We start from the raw sequence: 6,000 nt of genomic DNA, 5'->3' as shown, positions 1-6,000 counted from the left end.
CAAGTCTAATTATTAATATAGGAAGGCTACAGAAGAAGAAGGGTTCACGCGGAACGCGGTTTTGACCGCGCGTTAGGAGATAGGATTTAATGAGGGATGGAGTGAGGTGTCGGGAATCAGCTTGGCCACTTGCGAGTGGGGGACCGATCTCCACCGTCCATAGGATATGGGTCCCACAGTTGATGGGAGTGAGTGACTAATGCGATCCGATCCAGAATCCGCTTTTCTTGCAATGATGGCAAGCGAAATCGACTTTAAAATGGAATCTCACGGAATTAGAAATGACCAATCTTTTACTCCTCTTAATTGCTACCCACCCAAAAATAATAATAATAAAAATAAGGCATAAATATTGGTGGATCACAAATAATATTAAAATTTTTATAACCCTTCAGTCAAGCAATATCAACGGCTGATCAACCACTACCTTTTTCATAAAATAAAAATAAATCTTTTACTTCTATATGAGACTCATGACCCCTTATTGGACATTTTTCTTTTCTAATGGAAAAGGTGAAAAAGACTCCAAGGCAATCACCACTGTCTTGTTCAAATTTTTTCTTTTGATAGAAAAAGAAAATCCAATTTTTGTTTATGTTTTTCAAATTTAATGACATTTTTTTTCAAAACTTCCGACCAGCAAAGTTTACCGTGTTAGTATATCAATTAGGTGATTTTAGGAGACATGTCATTTATTCATTTTAGCATCATCCATCCCCAAATCCTTCTCCTCGGTGATTGAAGGGGAAGCTGAGGCAATGCGTGCAGGAATGCTAGAAGCTATTGCGAATGGCTTTGAGTTCGTGGAGGTAGAAAGAGATTCCCAACTACTTGTGAGTTATTTATCCAAGAGTCAGCCCTACCCCCCACATTTATTTTACCTATGATAGAAGATATCAAATTCATTAGAAGTAAGTTCTTGGGCTTTAGGTCCAGTTATGTTTCTAGGAGATCCAACTGTGTTGTGAATCACCTAGCTAGGAAGGCCTACTTGGTTCAGGGTTCCAAGTTATTGGTCATGTTCCTCTGATTGGATTATGAGTCTTTGTTCAGATTCCAATCCTGCCCCTGTTTCTTAATGAAGGCTTGATTACCAAAAAAGTGTTGTATTGACTAATATATTTTAATGCAATGCAATAGAAAGACATATAGACTAGTATCGTATGGTGGAATACTTTAAATTTTGCTTGAGAGCATGTGAAAAATGACTTGAAAAGTGCATAAAACATGGGTAATCACAACTGTAGGGTTAGCTTGTAATCCACCTGAGCCATGTGGTTAGTTTCCCTCGCAAAAAGGTTGGACAAAAGACTTCCTCTTTTATGTGGTCCACATGGAATAAGATCAGCTAGATGAAATGCTTGGATTAATGAATCATGTAGTAGATGTGGATGGAACTCGAAAAGATGGCTTGAGTTTAGATTCTTTTATCCACTTAAAGGTGGATGCCACGTAAATGTATGGTGGTAAGAGTATGAAAAGAATACAATCCTCTATTCATGTCGGTAGAATGTAAATTTAGGAATGAGGCCGGACTGGTCATGACTCGTTGAGCAACCTAGAATCGTCGAACTTAGAAGGAAGTCTAGATTAAGTAAAGGAAACTAGAATCTCACAGAATGTTACAAGATTCACCAAGCTAAACCCTCGAAGGAAAAAGGACTGATCAAGTCCAAGTGCCACTTACCACATTTGAGTGGGACACTGCCACTAACCCAAGTGGGGACACCCTGCAACCGACACCAAGAATCATTGATCATTGATCAGTGATTCATCCAACATTCCACGATAACATCCTTAAAGCTATATAAACCGTACAATTCACCAGGCAAAGGTACACATACATTATTCAATTCTAGCATTCAGGCTTTGTGATATTCTATGTCTAGAATCATTCAAATTGTCAACCTTCCACTGAGTTAATCACTAGTGACGTCCCCTTAACCATCTTTGGTCGGTTACTCTTATCCTCGAAGGGAACAGTCAAGTTTTTGGAGCAACATAAAGCATACATGTGTTCTTCTTTATAATTCTTAAGACTAATGTGTCTGTGTGTTTTTATTTCTTTTTTTAGTAAGATTCTTAAGATTAATCATGAATTATCACATGGACGATGATGAATCCAATTTTTCACTTCAAAAATCGTCTACGGAAAGATGAATAATATATATAATTCTCCAAAGATTAAATGGGAGACAGGAATTTCAGAGATCTTTCATCTTTTTGGACCTTTATATATAAACCATTCATGTTTCGTGGTTGCAAGATGATGGTGTGTTGTTAGGTAGCTAGTTGCTGTATGTTTGGTCGGTCTGGCTATGGAGATCACGATGACCACGAATATACCTCAAACCATGTTCCGGCTATGGGACCAGAGCCTTACTTTATCGAAAATGGGTAGAAAGAGAAGAAAAGGGAAAATGTAGTACGTCTTCTCCTATTGAAAGCAAGAATTGCAATAAACATGGATAGATCGAGCAGGCAGAAACCCTAACTCGATCACTGTTAGTACCAAAGCAAGATTCTCAAATAAAAGACAGAGAGTGGATACCACAGAGGTCAACAGCTCAATAAGACAATAACACAAGAAGCGGAACACCAGATCTTGAAGATTTGTCTTACCTTCGTCTTGAAGATTGTCGTTGATTCGAAGATTTTGTCTCAGATATGAACTCATGGTGGAGGATCATTAAAGTAAATCCTTCATCACTTTTACTAATCTGTCAAGATGATTCTGGAAATCGGCCTGTTGATTATCTTTCGAATGCTCTTTCACTGCTCTGAAACTCCTGTTCGCAGAAGGGGGCACCAATACTGATCCTGTTGCCTCAGTAGCTGACAATATTTCTGGTGATTTACTCTGGCATTGGTGGTGGATTATGGAGAATGGAAGCTTCTGCACGTCGGCTTTATCGCTATCGCTTATATAACCCTGGAGGTTCAAGCCCTCCTTTTAGGTTTAAATTGTTTTTTATATAAATTATATTTAATCTAAAAATTCAAAATAGAAAAGCTAAAAACACAAACCACTTTAATGAGAGTATATCAATTTATGCTTGATTTTGTTAAGTCATTTAATTTTAAAATAAAATGACCATAATGTCCTTAGAGGTAGTGTAGTAATAAAATCATCCTCCCATACTCTGCTTTTACCCATTTTTTTTTTACACCTGCCCCAAAATTATGCGCTATTGCCAGAAACCATCACGCCTCCTCACCCTGCCAGCAACCACTGCCCCACATTTTCCCTTCCCCCTAACGAAAATCACCCATCATCACCCGCTTTTGCCCTAAACCGAATAACCACTACCCATCACCCACTTCTTGAATAGAAGAAACAAAAAAGGAAACCAGATACTTTAAAATTTGAGTATTTTATAGGCACCTCCTATTTCAAAATTACAGGCACCTCCTATTTGCAAAATTACAGGAGTGTTGCAAAAGATGATATTGTAAAAATAGTTATTTGATATCATTCTCCCCTACCCCAAATGTAGTTAAGGTGCATATAAGCTAGTCCGAGCGAACCTCAATTCTAAAAAAAGAAAAAATAATTATTTGATATCATTTCTTTGATCCATCTTTCAAACCTGTAGACATATATTAAATATTGAATAATGTAAATAGTACTTTTGAATCAAGATATATCAATACTCAACATAAACCCGGAGAGAAAAGTTAAAAAGAAAAAAAAAAGAAGAGGGAACAGAATATATGAACGAAGCAAGAAAGGGGTCCATATTTGCCAACATGATATGGTCAGGAATAAAAGAGAAGTGTTCTCTCCAATAAAGAGTTATGGTCCCGTCTCCAAGCAGAAAGCGATCAAATGTTCTGTCCATCCAACCCAAATCCATTCATTAAGTGGCCAAAATCCTTCAGGAGGCCAAACAAGAGATTCGACTGGCAAATGGGTGTGGAGAAGGAAGCCAAAAAGCTCCTCCCAATCCTTAACCAAAACCCAATCTGTACTCAGAGATGCTGAAACGAAGCAAATCAGGGATGAATCAATAGAGCTTTGATTATAAAATCTGTAAGATACTGCTTATGATATCAACGTTATGCTGGAAGGAGTGGAACACTGAAGTTCTCAAATTACAAACTGAAGGAGTAAACAATTCTTCAGTCATTTTAACTCGATGATAAGTCCCCAAAAACACCCTGGTCAGAGGATTTTGATTTTTATTCTTTGTTATGAATAAGATTAGTCTGCAATCAGAAGTAGATTTCAGTTCTGATCTTCTGCTTTGGCATGTTCATCAACTGTAACATATTTCCAATCTTCTGCTTCTCAGCACTTCTAATCCCTATTTCAGGTTCTTTGGGTTCAATTGTCAGTAGAGATTGACATATTAGTATAAATGTACAATGAAGTCATCCACATTCCTGTATTTTTTTTTCCCCTCAAACACTGCAACAATCTTCTGAGACTTGTTACAGATGTTGTGTCTTGAGAGGTTATATTCTCTACCTCATCTTTGTTTAGTCCTCTTGGACAAAAGCAATTCCAAACTTGTATTTAACACGCTGAAGTCTTAAATTACTACAGCAGTGCAAAGACAAAGAAGATGTAGAAGAACGTGAAGAAAGGATGATGGATCAGTCCTAAAATCTCAATTGACAAAGAGAAGGATTAGAAGTTGTAACTGCACCAGGGATAACTGACAAAAGTACCAAAATTGCTTCGATTTGATTCGAACTGTTCAATGGAAGAACACTACATTGTGCTTACATTTCATAGACTACAGCTAAAACGGAAACCCTCCATCATCTAATGAATCAGGGAAATTAACCATAGCCAATCAATCTTGTAGAGTACCCAGAATGTCATCGTCCCTGTAAAGACAGAACCTACAAAACAAATCCCAGGTAACCCAAAAATCAAAACCACTAACGACCAATAAAATTGGAAAGATCGGATTTTTCTGAAGATCGTAGAATAGGACTGAAAATAAATGATAGTATAGAAACCAAGCTTACTCTTTGTCACCGAGTTTAACTTGAGTACCACGATAATCGGGCAATAGAACAGTATCTCCCTCTTTTACAGAAACATGGATCACATTCCCTGCTTTGTCTCGTGTTCCTGGTCCTATCGCCACCACTTTCCCCGAGTTTAGCTGTAAATACATCCAAAACCATTCACCAAATTGTCATTCAAACATAACCCATAATGGTGAAGTTTACGAAAGGTAAGATCACGAAATGAACTAGGGTTTACCTGGTTGGTCTTCTCGGGAAGAAGATACCAGCATTGGTCTTAGAAGGAGGAACGATCTTCTCCACCAGAACCCTATTTAGGCTTGGAATCAAACGCTTCGCCATGCCGAATTGAAAGCAGAATTGTCGACGGTGGATTTCCTTAAAACAAGAATTCGAGCGATTGTCTGAGAGAAGAAAAGTCGTGAGAGCAACGACACTTGCAGATTTAGCAGTTAGTAGCCTCTAGAATCATTTGCTCAAAACAATATGATATTAATAGAAATAAAACAAGTAAATATAATTAATGGAAACAAAGCAAGGAAATCTAAAGAGAGGAGTGAAGGATGAACGAAAAACTGAAACAAGGAATTAGGGATAGGGTAAAGATAAAGTGTTTTAATTTAAAATTATATTTATATCCCTTAATTTGGTACAATACCACTTCGGTACGGTTTCAGTTTTGGTACGGTTTCAGTACATACCGACGGTATGAGTACCTGAAACTAGAACCGTACCGAAGAAATTCGGTTTCGGTGCATACCATACCCAATTTTGAACGCTATTTTAGATGGCATGGTTGAACGGTTTTATAATTGACACCCTTATATAATAGGAGTAGAATCCTCTAGGATTCTATTTTGATTTATTTTATTAGTATTCAGATGCGGGTCATACCCTATTGTGTGATTAAAAAGCATCAAGAAAACACATTGTTGTTCCCTAACAGAGAACCCATGGACACTCTGCATCTATAGGTGAAGCTTTAGTCATGCGCTCCGCCTTGCTATATGGATTGGG

At 37.6% G+C, this 6,000-nt stretch overlaps 1 pseudogene across 1 annotated transcript; it reads right to left on the bottom strand.

Annotated features, from left to right (window-relative positions):
* Positions 1-4,592: 4,592 nt before the first annotated feature.
* LOC149001208 (10 kDa chaperonin, mitochondrial-like) lies at positions 4,593-5,433 on the bottom strand (annotated as a pseudogene). Its single transcript, XR_016170785.1, has 3 exons — positions 5,222-5,433; positions 4,981-5,120; positions 4,593-4,851 (listed from the first exon to the last, which is right to left on the bottom strand). The product of XR_016170785.1 is annotated as a 10 kDa chaperonin, mitochondrial-like (transcript).
* Positions 5,434-6,000: the final 567 nt, after the last annotated feature.

This window comes from Hakea prostrata, chromosome 11, assembly GCF_041222555.1.
Source record: "Hakea prostrata isolate BN-2017 chromosome 11, UWA_Hpros_2, whole genome shotgun sequence".
NCBI classification, from domain to species: domain Eukaryota; kingdom Viridiplantae; phylum Streptophyta; class Magnoliopsida; order Proteales; family Proteaceae; genus Hakea; species Hakea prostrata.
Note: the sequence above shows the minus strand (reverse complement) of the source record. Positions and strands in the feature narration are given on the sequence as shown.